A 17,289-nucleotide genomic window follows, 5' to 3' on the forward strand; every position below is an offset into this window, starting at 1 on the left:
ACTTTGGCTGTTCTAAGCACTGGCTCGACATCACCCCTGGGAGGCTCACAGATTCATCGATTTCAAGAGCAGAAGGGACCATTGTGATCACCCAGTCTGACCTCCCAGTGACTGCACACTAAGCCTGGGCTCTGACTCAGGGTGGAGCCCAAGGCCCTCTTCTGTCCACACACAGATCAGTCTGACTCAGGTCAGCAAGCACTCAGGACCCTGCTAGGCAGGTGGGTCAGAGCCCAAGTCCCACCGTGACTGGGTTCCAAGCCCTGTCTCTTTGGAGTGTGGATGCAGCTCAAGCCACAGACCAAAGCCAGAAGGCCTGCATAGTATGGTATGGATGTGTTAGCATGACTGAGAGACCTGGGTTCAGCAATGATAAACCCAGGTTTACAATGCAGTGTGAACGCTCAAGCATAGGCTTGGAAATATCAGATATTACAAGGCTGGGTCCCACAGACCTGGGCTTAGTGGGCAGCGTTGACATCCCCGCACAGGCTACAGCCAAAATCAGGGCCAAGATGCAGGGTACTATACAAACACCGAGTGAGAGTCCCTGCCCTGAAGAGCCTTATTACCCCTGTTTTACATATGGGGAACCGACTGAGAGGTGAGGGGACATGCCCAAGGTCGCACAGGGAATCAGTGGCAGAGCCAGCATTAGACTGCAAGTCCCCCTCACACCCAGCCCTGTGCTCATTCCTCCAGAAACTGTTGCCTTCCAACGGGCTTGGGGGAAATGCACGCGGCTGACGAGGTATCTGAAAACACACATGTGCATCCAGTTGCTTCTTTGCTATGAGGCGGATGAAAGAAACAGGACCAATATTCTTGACACTTGGTTACTCTTTCAGCTGACCCACGGTGTTGATGAACTGACAACGCATGAAGCAATTGGCCATTTATTCCTGTTCCACTTAGTAAACACTGGCTCAGACGCTGAGCTACTATCCATCAGCGTAGCGCCGCTGCCTCGGATGGATCTACGCCAACTTACACCAGCTGACGATCTTGCATTTTATCCAAAGGGCCAAATTCAGACCTGGGGCCAGCTCCATTGGCTCCAACAGATTTGCCCCCATGTACACCAGGGATTAATCTGGCCCAGAGAGGGGCCTGGAGCCATAGCTCATACACCCTTTATTGCCAGTACTGGCATTGTAACAGCGCTCAGGGGCCGCAAACAGGTCTGGGACCTGCCTGTAGTAGCAGATGTGCAAACACACACAGACCCTGTTCTGAAGAGCTTAGAATCTAGACTTTAATCACACACACACACACACACACAAACACACACACACCCCGCAGAGAGAGTGACTGTGAGCAGCAGAAAAATAAATCTGTGTAGATTTTTTACAGCCTTATTTTTCAGTTGCTAAATATCTATTACTCTGACCATCTCTCCTGTATGTCTCCTACCACACTTACACTCTGTTACCCACATTCCCAAAGCAGTCCGTACCCCGAGGCATAACTATAAGGAGGCTTGGCATAATTAAGTTTTTATTTTTTTGTAAAATAATTTTGACGGATAACATCAGTGTTTATTTTCAAGCATTTTAAAATCAATTTACATTTTCACAGTTGTGGGCATTTATTGGGGGCAGTGCGGGAGGGGGTCCAGATGATTATTGTTTAATGACAGTAGACACTGAAACTGAAAAAAAGTTAAAGCTTTATAGAACCGTTTAAACCCAAACTGTCAACATCACATATCAAAATATACATCGTAAATGTCCTTAAATCAAACTCTAACAAGTTCTCAAGCAGCATTTGTCTTTCTTTGCCTGTCTGTACATTTTGATCATCAGCAAAGGAAATACTTTGTCGTCAGTTTCTGTGTGTACAGTGAAATCGACTTTTACCAATAAAAAACTAATCCTTCCAAGCCTAATTAAAAGTGTTAACGGGCTTAATAAATTCTACAGGGTCAAAAACAGCAATGTGGCTCTGAGACCTTGAACTGTCAGATCAAGTTTACACTAACAGCTGTCTGAGCTGTTAACTTCCAAAAGGGTATCGGAATGGTGTTCTTCGCCTTTCTTTTAACTCAGAAATGCTTGTGGCGATCTTACAGCTGAAACACAAAGCTTTGTTTCTTGTTGCACAAGGGGAAATATTGCCACTCTGTGCCAATGCTTTCTTTAAACGCTGTGTGTGATAGAATCACACATCCTGTGTTCAAAGCTATGCTCTGGCAACCTTTGCTTCCACAAGTCATTGAAATGCTAGAGAAGATCCCTACACAGCCAGAGGAACAAGAGAAGGTTCAGGCAGAGGGGAGAGCAGCACACAAAGAGACTATATTTAAGCAACAGATCTTTATTGTTATTATTTTTATTAATACAATTATTATGGCAGTGCACAGATACTCTGACTGGGCCCCACTGTGCTGCTAGGTTCTGTGCTGACACAGATCCCAGATCTGGAGTCAGATCCATATGGACGTACTCCAGCATGTGCATGGGGCCTCACTGACTTTCATGGGACTCTGCACAAGTGCACAGGTCCAAAGGGGTGGATCCAACTGAGGAAACCCGGATGCAAGAGGAAGATGCAGAGATGATAGTCCTATTCAAATAGCCATTGCCCACTCCCATGATTTTACTGTGAGTATTGTGAGTTTTGGTGCGTTTCTTAAAGCCCCAGCTCCTGGAGTCATGTGAATATATGCAAATCTCAGCTTTCATTGTTACAGAGTGAGTTTCTACCTTGATGGTTGCCAGAAAAGCTTGAAAAAACAACTCAAGTGCACCTTAAAGACTTATGGGGGAAAAAGCAGAAGGCAAATGAGAAGAAATCAACGTTTTGTAAAAATCTCATAATTTTTATGCCAATCTCATGATTTTGAGCACTTGGGATTGGTGATACTGAACTAGAAACATGAAGTTGGCCTCAGCTTGATTTTAAACATATTTCTTTTATTTTACACACACACACACACACACAGTATGTACATTGAAGATCAAAGAAACATGGGCTTTGGATTTACAGTGTTTGTTTCATTCAGTGGCTCAGTAAATCTAAAAGAGGCTAAATGCTGATCTCAGTTATTCGGATGTATTATTTATACTGAGGTAGCATATACCAGTCACTGATCAGCGCTGCCCTGTGCCAGGCACTGTACGAACATGGTAATACAAATAAAATAATAATGGTCCCTGGACTGAAGGGCTTGCAATCTAAGTAAATCCACCCTGCTTCTTTTAGGCTGCAGTAACAGAGTCCCCTGTACTAAGCTTGCTGTAAAATACCAGATTTGTGGGTAAAATGGTCTTTGACCTTCAATATCTTCCAAAGAGAAGAATCTGGATTGAACAATTGCTGAGTCCACCCCCCGAGCGATTTCTATCTTGTCTCTGTGCTAGGCAATGTATTTTTAGAAGCCTGGATTTGAATTATTTTCACTCTCCCTAGAAAAAATATAAACAACTCTCCAGGATGAAACTCAAAGCAAACTGCTGACTGACCCAGCAAAAGATGCTAACACATCAATGCAGAGGTAGCTAAGAGGCACCCAGAATAATGTGATATTGTGCAGGATCATAGTTGACTGAGAGGCCTGCTTTCAGAAAAGCTTTGAAGAGGGCAAACAAACATTCTTAGCTGTGTGAAGTACATCTCCTTCTGCCAGAAACAGAAGGGAGCATGTAGAGAGGAACCAAATACTGTAGGCTCAGCAAAAGTCCCAATGCCTTGCAACACAGAAAGAGAGAATAAGATAGACACAAAATCCAACTCAGGATCAGGGCTGGCAAGACAACAAGACTGAAAATATTTGCAAAAGTGGGTTTTATTTCTCTTTGACGTGCCATTATTTCCGTTTCTAAATAGAGATGCAGTCGATAAAAGTACATTCTTAAAGAAACGCACCAGTGTGCTGTATCAACTCTGTTCCTACAGAACACTACGCTGCAGCTGCCGTAATGCCCGCTAACAGCAGTGATCCATCTTCCCTTTTTCTAAGCGTCGTCGCAGAAGTTATTCTCTGTCCCAATATTTGTATTCTGAGCTCTTCCCCTCAGCCAGAGCGACTCCCTCCAGATTCCCAATTTATCTTCCATTCCAGCAGGCACCCATCAGATTTCTAGCCACACCGCCATACATCATTCTGGTGGCTAGAAAGTCATTAGGAAGCTTATGGTTGAGTTAATATCGCACCTGCTATTCCTTCTATCAGCCAGCAGGACGATGGACTGGGTGACCAAGACAAAAGAGCCGTGTGTGAAGCCCCCGAACGTTGCCAGCCCAGCACCCACAGCTACTGCCCCACCATGACTAAGTCTCGGGGCTCAGCACCAGGGCATCGTTCTGTTTCCAGCTCCTGCACTGCCACTGGCTTCCCTGCGTCCTCACCCTAACATGCAACCTGACCACAGGGAACGACTGGAGCAAAACCTACGCTGTAGAACAAATGTCTCATGGTCACATGGGCCCAAACTGTAGACAGACAGACTGATAGTCTCCCGGCCTCATGAGGCCCAGCTCAGTAACACATAGAGCTTTAAATGATGGTGGTGACAAGAGATCTGCCAGTCTGCTGCCAAAGCCCCCAAGGATAAACAGAAGAGACAGCATCATTAACTTTCTCTAGATAGATGGCATGGGGCCGCTCTTTATCCCTTAAGAGTTTTTCTTGACAGCCCTGTACGATCCTGATGTTAGGTAGAGAAATAGAACAAGGCAAGCAACAACCAGGGTGTCACCACCAAGGGCACAGGTTGTGTGAAGCAGACAAAATGAGGAAGAAAGACCTTCACTGCAGCTAACATTGGACAACCTGTTATACAAACCCCCCTGCCACCCAACTCCACTCTCCAGCTACCAGCATTTAACTCCTAGCTCTCCAGGTCGAGGATTAAGATCTCCCATTTATAAAGGCCCAGAAGTAATCCACAACCACATGAATGAGTGGGGCAGCCTTCCTGAGTTAAAGGATGGCTGAAAGTCACAGATGGCTTAATGTCCAAGGTGCTGAGTACCCACGTCACCCACTGAAGTCACAGATGGCTTAATGTCCAAGGTGCTGAGTACCCACGTCACCCACTGAAGTCACAGATGGCTTAATGTCCAAGGTGCTGAATAATGAAGTCATAGGGAGATGCTGGTGCTCAGCACCTTTGAAAGCCAGGCCAAGGTTTCATGAGAAATCCATGTGGCACTGTACACCAAATGAAAACAGAAGGGGGTGGAACTTCAGGGTTGTTGTTTTGTTTGTTTTTTAAAGTAATTTTACATGTGTTTTGTCCACCACCAGGAGCTGAAACCAGGCCTTCAAGCACTAAAATAAAAGCATGAGTCTCTACCATTTGGCCTAAAGGAGTCATTCCTCTAGGTGGCAGCAGTAGCAGGCTCCCATCCTCCGCGGATCAGCCACTAAGCGTAGGACGCTGAATACAGAATGAACAGTGATTCACATGACATGTTACACACAACAGAGTCTAAATATCACATGGGGTGCATTAGGCAGAATCCTACTAGCGTAAAAGTTGATTCTGTGATCTATTTTCACAGAGGGTTTGACTCTTCCATCCCCACATTCATTCCAGCATATTTCTCCCTGAGTTTCCCCTCGTTTCCTCTTTAACCCTCTGAATCAGCTTCTGAGAAGGTTCCCACCATTGACCATCAGCACCCTGCTGGCAGCAAAGGGCTTTTACAGCCACTGACTAGCAGCAACGTCATTAGGACTAGATTGTCCCCACAGGCCCAGTGGCTCAAGAACTCCAATGCACAGAGGCTCAGAATTCCCCCTTCCGGCCTCCTCCATTCAGCCCATCTCTCTCAGTGTTAAGGGATGCTGGCAAGTCTGACAGGCCCTCCCTCAAACTAAGACTGGGGTCTTGCACTGGAATTATGCTCCCAATATCAAAGTGCAAAGCATTTTCTAAGTGACGGGCTGCAACAGCCTTAATACACAACAGCCCTGGAGTCGGCACAAACACAGAGAAACACAAGCACCAGTTAGATGAATCCATACTGGGGCTGAAGCATCCGAATTTAAGGGACAAGGGAGCATTGCTAATTCCCACTAAGAACCAGGAGAGACACTAACAGTGACAGAATTGTGTGTGGGAGCAGCTGAGAGTCATGCATGTAGCTGTTACTCACACAAGCAGTCTCATTGATAACACGGATTAACATGATTAAGAGCTCCAGAACGGTCCATTAACACCTCAACAGGAATTTTGTTTGCTTATTTTGACACCTGTGGCTTTTTACTCTTAATCACTAAAGCTCCTGGTTCCTGATGCAGAGCAGCACTTAGTAAAAGCGAAGGATGATCCTGTGGCTAGAGGAGATCAGCAATAAGAACACTGGGTTGGGTTCCCAGCTCTGCGACAGACTTACTGTGTGACCTTTGGCAAGTTTTTTAACCTCTTTGTGCCTCAATTTCCTTGTCTGTAGAATGGAGACGACAATACCCACATCACAGGAGAGATGGTGGGAAGCGATTCAAGTCTGTCATTTAAGACAGATCTGTGAATGCAAGGTTCTAGAGAAGCGCCAATCAGCAAGCAGTGCTGGTATTACAATAATGAAGTCTCAGGACCTTATTTACTAAAGCATGTTCCTTTTAAACCTTTGCTGAGAAGTGGAGAGGGACTGCTATTCTTGTGGTGAACTATCAGACGTGTAGATCAGACAATCTCCCAGGACAGACTGTAGGTTGTAGAATCTTTCTGCTTTGTATATTACTGTTGACATCAGTTCTTTTCGCATATTGATTTTCATTGATCTTTGCGAGTCATGTGCCCCAGTTGGAAATAGACAACTATTAAAAAAATATATCAAGAGGATTTTAGTCTGTAGCAACTTAATAACACAGCATTACTGTGACAATGAACGATGGCCAGATGCTCAGATGGCATAAATAGTATCATTCCATTGATTCAGTCAGAGATGTGCAATGTTAAGCCAGCTGAGGATCTGGGGTAACATTTTCAAGAGAGCCTCATTCCTATTTTCAATGAAATGGGGTTCAGGCTCCTAAGGGCCTGTGACAGTTCTCAGGGCACCCAGGACTCAGAGTCACATTGTTATCCCCCACCTCCAGTGTGAAGGTATCTTGCCTGTATGGGTGTCAGCTCCCTAACTCCACCAGCCTTCCAGCCGCTCTCCTCTGGGCTATGCCAGCCCAGTTTCCACCTTGCAGGTTACCAGGAGGTGTACCCCAGCCCTGGAGTCCCTTTGAAGCTTTCCCCTGGGATACCCAGCTCCTAACACTGGCTACTCACAGAAAATCCAAATCCTCTGCTCCCAAAGGAGCCGTGTACTGCAGATTACCAGTTTCACCTTAAACTGTGAAATGCACGGCACTTGTGAGCACTTCTAATAAACAAAAATAGGTTCATTTAAGAAAGAATAGAGATTTAGCTAGAAACAAGAGAGTGTGGTGGGAACAAATGGGAATAATACAAAACAAAATACAAACCTGGATCTGCGCTTATTAATAGTTACCTTTTCTATCTAATAAAGCAGGTTTTCCCCAAAGTTGTGTCTGTTGCAGAGCTGGCTGGTTTCACAAGAACCAGGATCCAAACATTCATGAAAGCACTTGCACTCCACAAGGGGTTTCCTCAGTGACTAGATACCAAGTGTTTCTCCCTCCACTGTCTCATACTGAAACAGCCTTTTGTTTCTATTCATAGACAGCACCAGCTCCTGTCTTGTTGTAATGTTCCTTTTTACACCTTCAAGTGGTTTCGATTGTCTGCAGTTGCTGCTGATGGTTTTCCATTAAAAGTCTTGGGACTGAGCAAGGCTAAACAATTCAGCCGTGCATTACATCACCGATCAAATGGGATGGAGTTGTGGGGGGAGGGTGATAATTCCCCCTATGGGCCATCACCAAGACACATTATCTCCTGGTAACTAATTTTTTACTCCAAATCCATAAAGCATACTTTCAATATCAATACATTATTCCTTAAATATTACATAAATATACATACATCTCACAATGCTTATGAATCTTGAGAAGTTACAAGCTTTCCATATATACCTTACATGTTATTCTTCACAGATAAATATGCTGTAAGATGTGTTTGGTGTAGTGACCAAGGTGAGAGTTGTTTGCAAAGAATTGGGGCTCCTTTGCTAAGGAGCCTCTGTGTCAAGGGACCTAACTCACTTTTGAAAATAGGACAAAAACTCCACCAGTGGTTTTGAAAATTTTACCCCTGCCTATAGAGAATGATCTCCTTGCCGAAGGATTTTTGAGTCATCTTATAAAAGTGTATAGTAGCAATATCATTCTCTATTCTACAAGATACAGTTCTCTGGACTATAAAACGTGTTTTAAAAAACCCCAGAGAGAGGTTATAACTTTCTATTAAATTCTACTGGACTTTTCATAAAGCCGTGGCATCGCTACTTGGTATCTTGGGATGCGAACAGAAGGATCTCACAGATACTGTGTCCAGGTTTAGCATTTGTCAAAGCAGCTGATTGCAAATATATGTTTGGAGAAAGATGCTGTATACAAAGGAAACAGAAGTTGAAACGGAGACTCTTTGGAGGGACATTCTTGGATAATGTAGGGCCAGAATTTCAGGTGTTCAACAATTTTTAAAAAGTTGTATAAAATCTAGTATTAGTAGAAACATTTTAAGAGGAGTTTTAAAAAAACCTAAAGGAATTATTTCTCTGTTCCTTCTGCAGTCCTAGCAATCCACACATCACAGTGTTGTGGTAGAGCAGTCACTACTGCCAGCCCTAGCTGTTCTACAATCATGAGACTGGTGTAAAAATCATTATTTAAACCAGATCTTTATTTGCCTTGCTTTGGGAGCCTTTAGCAGTCACCTTTTCCACGCTTTTCTCTGCAACCATCAGAGCTAGAAACTGACTGTTTTTAAATAAAAACTGAGATTCTCATATAATCTCCCGACTCCAGGAGCTGGGTCTTTAAGAAACCCCCAAATATTGCAAGACTCATCACAAGAGCTATCAGCAATGTACACAGAAACGAAAAAGTAAAACTTCCGTGGGTAGAAAGAAGTGTGGCTTTCCACCCCAGTCCAGTAGCCCCAAACTATGCATTCCACAGTGTCTCTCCCTTCTCAGTTAAGAGTTTCACAGAGACTTGGGATATAAGCAATGATGCTGCAGGGATTGCTTCGTCGTATGCACTTGACAGAGAGTCCAACCCTGCTTCTGTTGAAGCTGGCACCTGTATGAGGTGCGCTCCCCTGATAGAAACATTCGCACCTTTCACTGCATGTGGCTGCCTGTATGAGCTGGAGGGAGGCACCAACTTATCCAGTGTGGTCATATATCATGGTGGAAAGGCGAGGAGAGAACCAGAGGCAGTACCACTTCCCTGCTTAACCTCTGCCTGCCTGTTACAACTGATAACATCACGATACAGGCTAATAGGCAAGGGGGTTGGGGGTAAAAGGGGAATTCTACATTTTTGTTTCAGGGCAGTGACCCAGGTGCAGCATGGGGGACTGTGCTGTGGGTGCTCGTTTTTGGCTTTGAAGAGGCTTCTCGTTAGCCTGGCTGTTTGCAGCGTTGTGAATACTTGCACGGAGGGGTCAATTTGTCAGGAATATAAAGCTCAGTCTATAACTGACTGTCCTGCTACTTTCCTGCCTCAAATCTGCTTGTGAAGGAAACTTTTTTTGGGGGGAGGGCCTTGAGTGATCTTTCCTGGCTAAGCAAGAGCTATAGGATTGCACAGTAATTGCTACAGAATCCGATTGGTTTCACCCATATTACATTCAGCAGCGCTGCTCCCGTTACGAGTCTCACACAACACCCACTGTGTTTGCAGGGGTATATCCAAATCCTTCCCACGGGACAATATGCTTTTCTGAGACAAAGCAAAGTCTGTCGGCAAATCTGTCCCTGGTGTGAGTGCATGAACCTCACTGGAGTTACACCCGAGGTGAACATGCCCCCAAGCCAAACCAAACAAAGATTAGCTGCCAAACAGTCAGGATCCAGGGTCACTTTCTCGGAAAGTCTTTTAATGCTTTCCAGTGTCCTGAGGAAGTCAACTGTGCCCAACACACCAACACGACTATGTTTAAAGGAGGGGAAATAGTAACAGGTACCATACATTTTAATGCCTTGAGCAAAACCACATTTAGGGCTCCTTCCTCGGTGTGTGTGTGTGCGCACGTGCCTGCATGTATAAAAAACGGACCATAAAATATCCCAAATGACAAGCTGAAATGTGCTGTTCTGGCCACAGGCCCTTTTTATGCTGGGAGATGTAAAACGATCATTAAAATTGTTACTAGGAAACCAAAACGGACATTCTGCCCAGGGTACATCATACGTCATTGTCAATTGGCAGGGGGGTCGATGGGGAAGTAAGGTGGGGTTGAGGGAGAGGAGCCATGCAAAGCAAATTGCAGTGTCACTAAAAGCAGAGAACCCAATGAGCCCCTCCACTGCGAGGCTGTAGGTAGCTGATGGGCTGACTGGAGCATGTATGCTTCCACTTAACAATCACCCCCCTTTCCTTCCTTAATTTGAGCGGTCCCCAAGAAAATCACAGCGTTCCACGATCCTGTGAAGTGCTGAGCATCTTCCAGCATCAGACTAACTTTCCAATGGTCCCCACTTGTCAAGACTGGGGAAGGCCAAACCACCGGGTCTGCAGTAACCGCGGCGTTTTGGATTGTGGGTACAAGTTGCGGAACGCGTGCCCAAAAGCGATTTCTCTCCCCCGTCTGCTCTTTCCGTGGCATCAGGGAGCCGGCTCCTCATACGTTTCCACTCAATAGCCAAAGGGAGAGAGGAGACAGGTGCAGCTGGGAAGCGCCATTCACACGCTGTCAACGCCTGCATGGCGCAAGCCTAGGAAGAACTAATGCACCGGGGTGATCGAGTCAGTCAGAAGCGTGACTAACTTGGGCTGGGATGTTGGCACCCAAATCCTATTGAAATTCAGTGGGAGCTGGGCAGCTAACTTCCTTAGGCTCCTTGCAAAATCCCAGCCAGAAAGCTCCAAAAAAGAATTTTATTGAGGAGGATATGAGAAGAGACACAAAGCACTGGCCCCCAATCCAACTCCCTCAAGCTCCTTTCATATCCGTCCTCCACTCTTCTTTTCATGCCTTCATCCGTGCTACCCCTTATGCTCTACCCGCTCCTTTTGCGCCTTTCCTTCCTTCAGATCTTTGCACTGTTTGGCGCTCTGACCATCACCTGCCCCACTGATTTAAGGAGTCAGAACGGAATGATCCGTCCGGCTCTCACCCTTATTCACACATACAGTTCCGTTGACTTCAATGAGATTCTCATATGAATAGTGGGCACCCCGATTGCAAACTCGGTGTCTCAGGGACCATGCCTTCCTCTGCACCTTGTAATGGACCCAAAACAAAGGGACCACTCAGAAAACCATAATTAGTGATAACAAGCCAAGCAGAGTGCCAGCTTCCCCCTAACACCCTGCTATTCCAAGCTCTAGCCTCACGTAAGCAGGGGCTGACGTGAAACAAGTGCCCCACAGGAATTAGATTTAGAGCAACAAATTCACCTCAGACTGGTCTCAGTGAACACACACACCAGATGTGGCCACACCACGGCTCTTTCACAGTTCAAATGCGATTCCTGGAGCCTCCCCCATGACCCCTGCCCCACAGAAGCCGACTCCATGGATGCTCCGGGGCTGGGGCACCCGGGGGGAAAAATGGTGGGTGCCCCCATCAACTCCCTGCCTCCCTCCCCATGCCTCCCGCCCACGGCGATTGCGGGGGAGTGAGGACATGGCGTGCTGAGGAGAGGGGGCAGAATGGGGCAGGAAGAGGTAGGGTGGGAGTGGAGCAGGGGTGAGAAGAAGTGGGTGGGGCGTTGGAGGAAGGGGTGGGGTGGGGGCAGGGCTTGAGGCAGAGCTGGGGGTCGAGCATCCCCCAGCACTTTGGAAAGTCAGCGTCTGTGTCCCCTCCCCGGCCCCAATCTTTGGCTACCAAACTGGGGGAGGGAGGTTGTGGCTTCTGCTCCGCTGCAGGGTCGGGGGGCTAGGGACTTCTGCCCAGCAGGGTGTGGGGGGGGTCCTCAGAGCTTTAGCCTCGTGGGGGGTGGAGGGGATGCCACAGTTTGGGGCTTCAGCCAGGTGTGCCCCACGCCCCCACCCCACGGAGATGAAGCCTCGAGCCCCAGCAAGCACCATCCTGTGGGGCACGTTGTGAGAGTCCTGCGCCTCTCAAACTTATGAAGATTATTGTATGCGGCTCAGAGGGTCAGTAAGTTTGGCCACCTAAATGCAGGGTTAGTGAGACAATGCACTCTGCCACCAAACCCATAGCACTTGTACTGGGGAACAGTGGCTCTCCCTCCAAGGTATGATTTTTAGGTTCCAGCAGCTTTGACAATGTCCCTTGAAGCTTTTTAATTAGGGGAGAGGCATTTTCAATGTCTGTGTCCTTAAAGGGCTGCAGCTTAACTGCATGTAGCTATTTTAATTGATTTATAGGAGGGTCTGAGTTGCAAAGTTCAGATCCAGATTTACGCTTCCCCCAATTTGAGGGGTGTCCGAGCTCAGCAATCAAGCTCATTTACAGGGAGGGACTAAACACAGAATTTGGTTGTGCATCTGACCTTCAATATCCAGGTGTCAGATCTTAGGCCCATCTGATCAGAGAAGCTGCACTGGGGGCACCAGACAGGGCACCAAGAATACCTGCGTTCTCTGTGACTTTGGGCAAGTCATTTCACCTCTGTGCCTCTGTTCCCACCGGTGTCTGTTTAGATTGTAAGTTCTTTGGGGGCAGAGACTCTCTCTCTCGCTCTGTGTTTTCACAGTCACTAGCCCAATGGGGCCCTCGATCTCAATTGCTGCCTCCAGGGCCCTGCTGTAATATTCATAATAATCCTGAATTTTAAAAATAGACAAAAATTAAGCACTGTCTTTACAGTGCACAAGAGCAAAACCATATTATGCTGGTACGCGAACATAAGACAGTAACGACCAGCAGAGCGGCGGCTGGTTTGTCTGATTTATTTGGAATCTGGCCACGCAGCCACTATGAAGTGGGTTTTTGAAGTCTTAGGGGTTGTCTAGATGGACAGCCAGAACATGGCAAGCCAGGGTGTGAACCTAGAGCGCACTAGTCTGCCATGCAGTCACTTACTATCCCCCATTTCAAAGAGCAGTAGGTCAAAGTGCCCTGTGGCACTATGAGCTGTAGCAGGATCCACGCACACGTGCACAGCAAGCTACCGAGCTGTAGATTCACACCCTGGTTTGCCGCCCTCTAACTCGCTGTGTAGACAACGCCTTATAGGTTTACAGAAGGAGTAAGAGTGGTACCCTGAGGACGGGGCCTGATCCAAAGCTCAGTATCCTACGGGCTTTCAGTCGGTCCCTCTGGAGCTCAAGTATGGCTGAGCCCCTTGTGAAGATAAATTAGTCACAGTCTAAGGCTGTGTCTACGCTGCCACTTTCAGCACTAAAACTTTTGTTGTTCAGGGGTGTGAAAAAACACCCCCCTGAGGGGCAAAAGTTTTAGCGCTGAAAAGCTCCAGGGCAGACAGCACTTTATCGCTGTGCTTAGTGATAAAGCTACCACTGCTTGTTAGGGGTGTTTGGTTTTTTTTAATCGCCGGGAGAGCTCTTCCCCGGCGATAAAGCGCGTCTATACCGCCCACATCACAGCGCTGCTGCGGCCGTGCTGTAACACGGGTAGTGTAGACATACCCTTAGCCTTGCCCCTGGTGGAGACTAGATCACTTCAAAACCACAGCAGTGTTTGCACCTCCCTATACCACGTCCGCTCTCTGCTGATGAAAGGTCCAGAACTAACATGAAGGACAAAAGAGTTTCAAAGCAAAGACAGGCCTCAACCAAAACCCAACACCTAGAGCTTTGGTGTCTTCAAAATCCCTAGGAGAATTTCATAGCATAAGCCCACCTCTAGTTACTAGTTCAAAATAGATTTGTGGAAGTGCCTGAGAAAGCTGCCCAGCATCTGGCTGGTTCTAGCCAGACCCAGTAATCCTGCATTTTCTCACTCACTCTCTGCATTTTATTTTATTTTTTGCTATTAATAGAGATTTCATCTGACTACTATCTCATTCATGGTCTCTCTCTAGCAAATAGGGACAAGGAGCCCTATATATTAACAACACAGCTGGCATGCTTAGTTTTTAGGAGGAGGGGGTTAAACGTGTGTGGAGTCTTCTGACCCGATCTCATGGAGTTTTAATGAGCCAGAAATCATTTGAAGTTAGGCCCACGTCTGGAGGTAGCAACAGCCATATTTTCTAATCTGTTCTATTCAGCATCTTTTACCAGCCCCGTCAAACGTGGAATCTGAGAGTCTCAAAGTGACCCAAATGGCAACAATAAAATGCACTCTGAGGGATGGCACCAGGAGGACACACATAAGTGGGCGGAGATGAAGAAGAAAGGACGTGTTTACAATTTCTGTGTCTATTCAGCCTCGGAAAACCCAGGCAGATAATTTCAGACTGACGGGTGTGTGGTTTTTCTAATGCAAGCAGATGGATGGGCAAGAAGAAGGCTGCTCGTTTATCAGCTCCCCTTGGGGTTTCTTTTTAAATGCACTTCTAAAAAATCTGCTGATCACTCCATTATCTTGGGAGATGTAACCAAGAAGCTCTGATGACAGCAGCAAGGAAAAATCAACAACCTTTGAAAGAGACTCTTCAGGGTAAGAAGGCCTATTGGCAAAGGCAGATCCCAGCAGAGCTGCATGAGTGGGGAATTATGGGTCCAAACATGCCTCGACTGTGGACAAGGCTTTAGTCATGCAACCAACGTTAGCTCTCTGCTGATTTCACGGTTCCACAGGTAGCAACATGTCCTGTAGCACTTAGTAATGAAAATCCTGCAGGCAATTCCTCCTCAGACGGATTGGAGAGAGACAAAAGACATGCATCAAATACACACAGATGTGAAAAGGGAGGGAGGGAGGGAGGAAGGGAGGGAGGGAGGTGGTTTTGTATTGTATCAACAATTCCACTACTGGGAAACTAACTTTCATGTTAGCAAAGCCTCAGCCCAGGTGCCAGTGCCGAATAGCATATTACTATTTGTATTATCACCGTGTCTAGAAGTCCTAGTTATGGGCCAGAACCCCACTGTGCTAGGCACTGTACAAACACAGAACACAAAGACAGTCAGTCACTGCCCCAAGGACCTTACAATCTCAGGAGTGGGTAGGCTGGATTATCACTCCCCGCCCCTGAAACTGGGAGTTAAACTGTGCTTCCTTAGGACAATACAAGCTTGCATCTCTGCCTACTACGCTATGAATCAAAGACAAGTATCACATTTATTCAACAAAGGAGGAACACACATGACATTAGGACAAAAATCAGGACACATGAGGGACGTTTGAAGTATACTTAGTCAATTCACACATGGTCAAACCCAAAGGGGGAAAAGAGCAGCCCAATGACAGGCATCTTTGAGAAGTTTAATTAAAACCCAACTCCTTTTCACAAGAGACACGTTGCAAATCATCTAACACTGTCACGTAAGAGGAAGCAATATCGGCGCCTTTCATCACTCACTGAGGCAGTACTGGGCACAGGATCATGGCTCAGGAGACCTGCATTCTATTCCTGGCTTTGCCGCTGACCTGCTTGGTGACCATGGGCAAGTCACTTTGTCTCTCGGTGCTTGTTTTCCCTCCCACTCTGTCTGCCTCCCATTCTGTCTGATTGAGCTAGCATCTTAAAAACAGCAGCGTAGCCACAGTGACGTGAGCAGTGGGAGTGTCTAGGCACCCCAAGTACGTGCCTAGGGCTCGGACGGGATCATTCTCAGAGTGAGCTAGCTAGTCCCACTGCTTGTACTGCCCAGCTATGCTATTTTTAGCACGCTAGCTTGATGAGAGCTAGCGTGGGTATGTCTCCTCCAGGTGGCAATTCCACCTACCAAGTCCAAGGTAGATGGACCCTTGGAGACTGTAAGCTCTTTGGGGCAGGGGCTGTTATACCCTGTCTAGCTCAATGGGGCTATTGATCTTGGTAGGCACCGTGAGGCACTCCCGTACTGCTTGTACCAATAACATAAACCCAACCCTCTCAAACACAAGTGTTTCTAAGGGATACACGTTTCTGTGTCAGGACAGCAGGGCATTTGAGCTCTGTTAAGACTGAGGTCTCCTCTGCAGGCTTGGATTCAAATTCTACCCTTGAAAGCGCGTTCACTGTTAAAGCTACAGTGCGCTCTTCATTGGTGCAACAACTTCAGGACCACCCCACAACTACATTCCTGGCCCGCGCGTGGAATATGCACTCACCTGAAGCGAGGTGTTTTAAAGGGCAGGGTAGGCCCATACTCGCTTCACCAAATCTAATGATCTCCACAGTCCCCTAGACAACGCAGCTATGACTCTGTATGACAACAGTACGTAGAAGCCCCATCTCAGAGAGGAGCCCCATGACTCTAGGCACGGTATGTACATGTAAGAGTACGTCCCCTGCCCCCAAAGAATGGGCAGTTTAAATGAACGGGATAGAAAAGGGTGGGAAAAGGGAATAACAATCCTTCCTCTTTTCCAGACAGGGAAGTGAGGCTTTAAGAGGTTAAGCAGCTTGTCCTGTCACAAAAGAAATGTCGACTGAACCCACATTTCTGGATACCCATTCTGGTGCCTTAACCACAACCCAATGTATCTCCCCTTAGAAGGTTTTCCTGTAACAACCCTGTTCTTCCCCCCACCCCCACAGCTCTTGTTCAGAACACATTGTCCTAAGTTTTCCCACATGTACTTTACAGCTGTTTAGGGGGAAACCCAAAACAAACCAATGGACAGAATCTCCTAAGCACTGGGACATTCCTCGTTTCAGAAGGGATCAAAGAAACACTTTTTTTTTTTTATGGACTCCAGTTCATCATGGAGATTGACAAGCTCTGCAGTCAGATGATATGAAATGAACCAGAACAATGGCATACAGTGTGCAGTCCAATAAAGCCAAAATGGGACTGCTGGATTCTTATGAGCATAAAAGCACTGTGCCATAAGGATACTGGACACAGTAGATCATATATACCCTACAGAGTAGCGGCCATGTTAGTCTGTATTCGCAAAAAGAAAAGGAGTACTAGTGGCACCTTAGAGACTAACCAATTTATTTGAGCATAAGCTTTCGTGAGCTACAGCATACATCAGGATGCATCCGATGAAGTGAGCTGTAGCTCACGAAAGCTTATGCTCAAATAAATTGGTTAGTCTCTAAGGTGCCACAAGTACTCCTTTTCTTTTTCATATACCCTACAGAAGCTTTTCAATGCTGAAAAAGGGGACAGGGATCAACTGGTTTCATAAATCTAATGCGACAAAATAAGCAGAATGGGTT

At 46.6% G+C, this 17,289-nt stretch overlaps 1 protein-coding gene across 8 annotated transcripts in view; it reads right to left on the reverse strand.

The window, feature by feature from the left end:
• Positions 1-17,289, reverse strand: part of VAV2 (vav guanine nucleotide exchange factor 2) — a 314,011-nt gene that overhangs the window by 62,415 nt on the left and 234,307 nt on the right. The gene's annotated exons all lie outside the window — the stretch shown is intronic.

This window comes from Caretta caretta, chromosome 16 (genome assembly GCF_965140235.1).
Source record: "Caretta caretta isolate rCarCar2 chromosome 16, rCarCar1.hap1, whole genome shotgun sequence".
In the NCBI taxonomy this organism is placed as follows: domain Eukaryota; kingdom Metazoa; phylum Chordata; order Testudines; family Cheloniidae; genus Caretta; species Caretta caretta.